The sequence below is a fragment of the Schistocerca serialis genome, chromosome 2 (assembly GCF_023864345.2).
Source record: "Schistocerca serialis cubense isolate TAMUIC-IGC-003099 chromosome 2, iqSchSeri2.2, whole genome shotgun sequence".
NCBI lineage: Eukaryota > Metazoa > Arthropoda > Insecta > Orthoptera > Acrididae > Schistocerca > Schistocerca serialis.
In genome coordinates, this window is record NC_064639.1 from 756,539,487 (window position 1) to 756,547,176 (window position 7,690).

Sequence of the window (7,690 nt, forward strand, 5' to 3'; positions counted from 1 at the left end):
AGTACCTGGTAATCTCAAAAAGATGACTCCAGCGCATGTACATATTTGCACTTAACAAGAAATAATTCTCAAAGTGCGTCATTAAGCATGAAAAAATATGTAACTACTGCAGTATTTCATTATTTAAATAATGAATGACAGCTGCAGGCTTTCCAAAAACATTGTTTACGACGTTTGAAATTGTCAAATGTTTCTACTTCCCAGACAGTTACCAATTCCAGTAACATCAGTGGTTTTTATTAGATGAGAAGTCCCTGACAAGTCTTTTGATACCTGTTATATACATATCATACATAAAGTGCGAAAAGGCAAGGGGAATCCAGTACGTAACTTTTATAGTTTAAAATGTTATCTCCCATATTTTACATTTTCCCACATTTTACACCATTTTTTTTTATATCGCTTGAAAAGTGTAAAAGTGGGCTTTCAATGTAGTACAAATGTGATTTAGTTCGACAATTCTTTCAAACTATGGGTATGTGTTTGTTGACTCTATAGTTAACAATGCACCACCAATTACATGAAGCACTAATTTTAAACTGAACTTTTGACAGTTAAACACTCTATGGTACATATTGCTGTCTGGTTTTTCTGAAAAGTTCGTTAGCCATTTTGCAATGGGATTAAAAATGTTATGGGACTATGCACTACTCGATGAAACCTGTGTAGCAACTGAACTGTAGTTTCATAGTCTTCGTTAAAGGTCTGTTTCAGCTACATTGTATTGGCTACAAGTAAATCAATGAATAATTTACTTTTACAGTTTGAGGATTCTATTTCACTTTGCCATTCATGCTCAGAATATTGATGACAGTCCTAAAATTGAGCTCTGCCTGGGGCAATTTCAACATTTCAGCACTGTCATTTGCAGTCACAGAATAATAGGAATTTCTGTAGGCACAGTCAGCTTTGCCATATGTATGTACATTATTTCGTAGATAATATTCACTACCAATAACTCCTGGCATTGGTCATGTTTGGTGATGTGGGATGCTAGATAGTCCCACTTCTCAGTGATTTAAATTTCCTTGTACTGGGCTCTCATTACATTTGTGCCATTTTGAAAATATTGAGCCATTCACCTGTTGTAATATTGGTATTTATTGTAGATGTCAGAGTAAGGGATGCTAGAATAGTGGATTCGGTGGGCTGGTCAACATGCTGTAGTGTACTAGTGTTTTGTAAACCTGTGTGTGTGTGTGTGTGTGTGTGTGTGTGTGTGTGTGTGTGTGTGTGTGTGTGTGTGTGTGTGTGTCAGTCAGTGTCATTCTCATGAAGGTGAAAGTAAGACAGCAGTTGTTTATCAAGAATGAATAATCCTGCTTCATGTTCACTGTAATTTGAATGAAAGTTCAAAAATTAATGGAAGGAACACCTCCCCCCCCTCCCCCTCCCAACATCTTGCAACAATTGGACATAGACCACACCCTCCAAACTGTATTACAAGTCTCATTGCTTTTGGGAGGGGGGAGTAAAGTCATGTGGTCCTGTATTCCCTGCAAACATTTTATCAGTGTGGTAACCTGCTGTAAAATCACTGTGGAGACATGACAGTAAGACATGTCATTGTCATAAGGTGCAGTCTCAAAATATGTTGTTCTGTGGGTTAGGTTTTCAGTGTTACTTTTGTAATGAAAACTGGGCTGCTGGCATAGCTCTACTGTCACTCATTACAATGATGTTTCTATTAAAATATAATGTTATGTTTACGATATTAGGATAAAGGTAACTAAAATATAATGTTATGTTTACGATATTAGGATAAAGGTAACTCTCTGTAAAGACCTTTTGAGCTGCAGGCAGGCACAACAAAAAGGCTGTCACATATTACAACTTTTGGGCAAAGCCTTCTCTAGCAAAGAAAACATTCACGCAAGCAAGCACACCTCATATACATGTGACTGGGTTCTTTGTAGGAGCTCACTATACTCTGAATAAAAAAACTACTTTGCAATTGAGTATGTCAAGTGGTGGGGCAGTCACCAGCCAGTTGTATGTCGTTCTTGAGTACCACATTCTCACTGTGTTGCTTGTTTTATTGGTTACGTCCTGTGCCACTGCAGTCTGTCAATTACAAAGTAACTGTAATCAGAGTATAATCATGTCGAAATCAGCACATTGTCTGTTTCCAAGCTGCAAATAGGCTATGGGCCCTCACGTGAAGTATCACATGAGAGCTCTCTAAATTATCAAATTCATTTTATTGAAATTGAGTACACACACCTCTTCCTCTAACTCTTAAGCTGCCTCATCCACATTTGGAGTGTTGAATTTCATGTCAAATGATACTTCTGTCTCATCAAATAATTGTATGCTTTGGGAGAAACCAATGCGAATTATGGAAATTCTCATTGCACTCAGGTATGCATCAATCCAGGTGCTAATTTAACTAGTAATTTGTGTTATAATAATGCAAAAGGCAGAAATGAAGCTAACTTGTTTCTAAATATTGCATTCAGTTGTTCAGTATGTCCCTATGAAGACATTGCAATCAGTGTATTGAAATACCTGACAGGATGCAGTGCCTTCAAATGCTAGAACATTCCAAGTTCACGTCGAGGTCAGAAATGAAATTGTCAGCCAACTATAAAAGATATCGTGGATCATGACTACATTATTTTGATTACCAAATCATATCTCACATCCCCATCACTAGAATGGCAGATAACTTTGGTTTACAACAAATAAAGTAAGCAGCAGTAATTTGAAAATATATTGGTTGAAAGTTATTATGATCTGCACAAAAAATAGACATAGCCTCATCATGATCACCACTTAACTCATTGTGATTTCTCGGCAGTGATGTCAGAACACTGGCCATTGGCAGTGTTATTAGCTTGCAATAGCCTACTTGTTATTTCTATCCACTTTAGCCTCAACAGCTTGTTGGTCTGGGTGTCCAGCATCCTGGAAAACTTGGAAATTTTTTGTTCTGGAAAACCCAGGCAATTTTTGCATTTTGCCTAAAAACCCTGGAAGAGCATGTTTCTTTCACTTAATTTTTTTGGGGGGGGGGGGGGGGGCGCAGACATTTTCTTGCCCTGTTTAACCTCAGCTCCATGCTGTGCAAACACCTACTACTGTTGTTTCCGTATCCTTCATCCCTACCCTCCACTTGAATGCAACGGCCACCCAAATTAACATGACTACAGCCGGCCAAGCTGAGCTGTGCCAACCATGCTGCTGTGCACAGGTTTGTCGTTGCAGGGTGCATGCAATCCGGGAAAAACCCGGGAATTTTTTAGAATTCCGGGAATTTTGCATTGTTTTACTTATCAGTTAAATGTTTGTGATTTTGATCGGTAAGAACCAATACCCTAACGAAGGATATTACTGTATCCCGCTTCTGTAGAATAATACTGTAGCAACAAAACAAACGAGAAGGAAAAAAACAACTTAAGTCGCAAAGGAAATGCGCCATATACAACAAGAAAATACAGTGCTCATACAAGTGTCTGCCAACAGCAAAGTGTGTCAAAGGCTTTAGGAAGAATATGCAATGCTTCCTAACAACAAATTGCCTCCGATGAGTGTGATGCGACAGCTGTTGTAAATAGATTCGTTTGAGCAGTTGCGGGCGGGCTCTTGCGTGTGCGCAGTTGAGTTGTGTATGAGCAATACCTTTTCCCGCTTCTGGCTAACAGATGTGTGGCTGGAGGCCACTGCCTAATAGTGCCCTGGTTCGGAAATATCGTAGATCTGGGGCTGACGCACAGGGCATCCTTGAGTTGTAGTGAGGAGGTTGGTAGTCTCCATGTGACCTGTGTTTACGTTTAGTGATTGTGCTGTTTCCTCTGTTTATTGCTCTCACGTCAAATGAGAACAAAACGGATTTCTGTGGCCTGGAGCTACCAAGTGAATTAAAAAAACATTCACGTAATTACAGAAGCCTAAAATGTGTTATTAGTTTCAGATTTTATTTTATTTCCAACTTTCTGACTGTCAAGGATTAATCGCCTTGCAGAACAATGAAGTTATTTTTGTCGGTTTGCTGAAGAAATTTGGCTTTTATTAATCTTATCCGCAGAGTCTGTCAATTTATTATTAATTTCACACTGTTGGCTAGTTTCAACTGTTCGCTGCATTTCAAGTGCACATTTTCTAGCTCGTGTGGAATTATGCCATAATAAAGAATCAAACACGAGATAATACAGTCCCAGTACTCAAGAAAATTTACATCCGAATCTGGACATATGAATGTGCACTAAATAAGCCGAATTATGCATTTTAGTATGGTTCACGAAATTCCGATGCTCTTGAAGTATCCTCTGATGTCTTGTTTCTTTCATGACATAATGCAAGGTCTTTTAATGTTTTACACGTATGAACATACCGGCTTCCTGCTTCATGGTAACTATGCAAGTGCAGTGACGCCTGTTATCTGGTGCTCTGGCAACTGCTGAAGTGAACCAATTTCTAACAGGTCATGGGAAAATATTGCAAATGGTGGTTTGAAAAGTTACTTTCAAAGTAAATTTCCTTTTACGCAAGATGAACTGTGTGAGAGAACGTACAATGAATTTCTTAAATCACAAGAGCGTTTGACTCTCATTTAAAATTCAACTCTTTGAGGACGATCATCTAGAAGAATTTCGAGCCCAGATCAGACATTTACTTCGTTACTAAAATTTTACTGGCACAATTGTGTGATGTATTTTAAAGTGCAACACGCACAAAAAGATCAACATTATATGTGGAAGCTTCGATTGTCTTGTAGCTTAGTAATCTTAGAGATCAATATTATATGTTAATGCTTTGTTTTTCTTGTAGCAACACCATGTATATTAATTTAAACCATTAACTTTTCTTATTTGTGTGTTTGCACTACTTAAGACTGATCTTGCTATTGGTTGACTACATCAAGTGTCCTATGCTGTCATCAGCTGGTGTGATCACGTGATATGAGCTATGACTGGCTTACAAAAGCGCGTCGCAATATCGATTTCAATGCTTCGGAAAGTAACATGCAATGTTTGATGGAATTCGAATTTATATCTTCATAACGAAAAAATGCAGCGTATATGTTGCTGCACATCAAAGATCTTTCCAAAACGTGTTTGTTCCCCCCCGAGTTTTGTTTTCTCAAGTGCTGGGAAATTCTACGTTGATGTAGAAAACCATAAACATTCTAAGGAGTGATAAGTTTTACAGTGCCGAGGAAAAGTACACTGTCACTTAACATGGAAAAAGTGTATTTTCACGCTGGAAATCCGGGAATTTTTTCCCTTGTCCATCTATACACCCTGTGTTGACATGGAACATCTTGTGCGCCTGTTGCTGCGGCCTGGCTGTTCTTCCCTTAACTATTGTTGTGCCATGGCTTTGTGCTTCTATGAAGTGATGTGACAACCAAGGAGATGTAAATAGTATTTAGTGTGATGTACGCCTGTTCAGATGTAAATATTGCTTTGTTTACTAACAGGATGTGTCATTTTAGGGCATTTGGGGGTCCATTTGAATCTGGGATACTGGGCATAAAAGGTTTGCATACGGTGTATTATTCTGGATGTATATAAAAAAAGTCTGTTTTAGCATACCAATAGCTTTTGATCTGATTGTTGTGTATGAATAAGACAAATTACAGAGCTTAAATACTGTAATTAGAACACTGACAGGCATGTAAGGCTTTGTTTTTGATGTGCGGTGTTTGCTTGAATTAATGTTCACTTAAAATTCCTGCAGTTGGGGCAGTAGGGTGACTTCATATCATTTCTTTCATCACAGGCAAAAATTTCCAATGGTACTCTTGGGGCTCAGTCCCCACACTCCATTACCAACTACTTGCATGAAAGTAATAAATTGTTTTCCTTTGCACTCAAGAAGGGATGTAGGAGACGGGGTAGAGCGGAGGTTATTCATAGAAAAGAAAGTAGCATTGGTTGAGGGATGTTTAGTGACTTCTGTTTTCATGAATTGTGCATGTCCCATTATATTGTCTTACGAAGAATCCTGTCAAAAGTAGAGGGTTCACCTGAAGAAATATAATTGTGCAGTCAACATTCAGTGGGGTAAGGATCCAGAATTTTGGTGGATCGCAAAGCATACTTCTTAAAAATTCAATGTTCGGTGCATGCTCTGTAAAACTAATTTCTCTCTCAATAATACGGGAGATCAAGGCCTGTCCTGTCATGCAAGGGATAAGGAGCACACTGGGCTCAAGGCTGCTAGGAAGGTTACAGTGTCTGTATCCACACTAATTGGTGCAAGCAGCTGTAACTCCAATGATACTCCTTCAGGCAGCACTTGCAGTACTGCCTGCCACTGCTGGATGCACTCAGCTGATCGTTAATTTTGGCGAAGGAAAGAACAATCATAATGCTGCCCTCTGCTCTGTAATTGCACTAGAATGCAAATTACCAATATCAATAAAGAAAGGTAGGATATCTAACTAGTTTACATGTACATTTAGTCTGCTGCAGCACAGGCACGAAGTGTCTGGCAATCACATGATGTCCTAGCCCGAGGCAGTCACATCAGGCTGATAACTGCAGGGACATCTGGGTGATGGCCAGCGATGCTAGACTGCATGCAGAGGACTGCTGTGAAGAAGTCTGATATCCATTTGTCCCTGTAGGCTGCTGTGAGAAACCAATCTTTTAGGGACATTCACAGCCCAGTTACTCTCATACTGCATATGTTCCCAGGCAGTGACATTGCCTCCAAAGTGCAGCTTCAGATATCAAAAGTAAATTACAACACTGTTTGGACTGGGCCACTTTTCACTAATCTACAGGATACTTATAACTGCATGTGACACTGTTCCAATTGGACTTGATGCAAATTTGGATAATGTTAGCCAAAAACAGCTGTAGGATCTGTTTGTACATGTCCACGGTAGTGTGTTGGGCCAGGGTTTGAGCAGATACTTCATCAGTGTTTTTGAGAAAAAGTGCTGCAAAAGATTTAGTTGAAGGGTTTGAGGCAAGCAGAGCCCAGAGGCTAGAGCCTAATGTTAATAAGGCGTTCCTAACTGAAAAAGCAGCTTAAAGTTGTGGGTAACTCAGAACACTGTGTGGACTTCAGATCATGTGGCTTACATAACAGTGCATGGCCCCGTTAATATGGGTTTTACTAGTGTTTTTTGGAACCTTATTCAGTTTCTGAGAGGTTTATGTAATCTATTTAAAAATATTCCTTCCCACCGATGTGATATCACAAATATTACAGACACCTCTGTTTTCCCACAGCAGTTTTGCACCGTTTGGTTGGCGGAAAATAAAATTGTAGTAGCCTCCGCACAATAAATATTAACAGGGGTTGAAAAATAATGAAGAAAGTAGGGGGTTTAAGTAAAACTAGAGATTCTTTTCTTTCAATGCAGGTATTCTGTAGCAACAAACTAGATCTAAAATAGACCTGAGAGGCAACATAAATCTGTTGCTACCTCAAAAAGTGGACATCTGTTACAGAACCAAAAAACAAGATGTCATTGTGATGCATGAGAGAAAGATATAAAACTGCTGTATCATTGTCATTGTTTAAATTCGTTACTTCCGTGTTACTAACCTTGTTTGCAATAAAGTTCTCAGACAGTATTATCTGCATACGCCGCCAAATGCACCTACAAAATTATGTCGTGGTAAAATGTAGTTCATGAGATATGACGTAAACACTGAGATGTATGAAAAACTGCATCATGCATGATTTTTAAATTTCAAATGGTGCAAACAATATTATGAAAAGGAAAGCT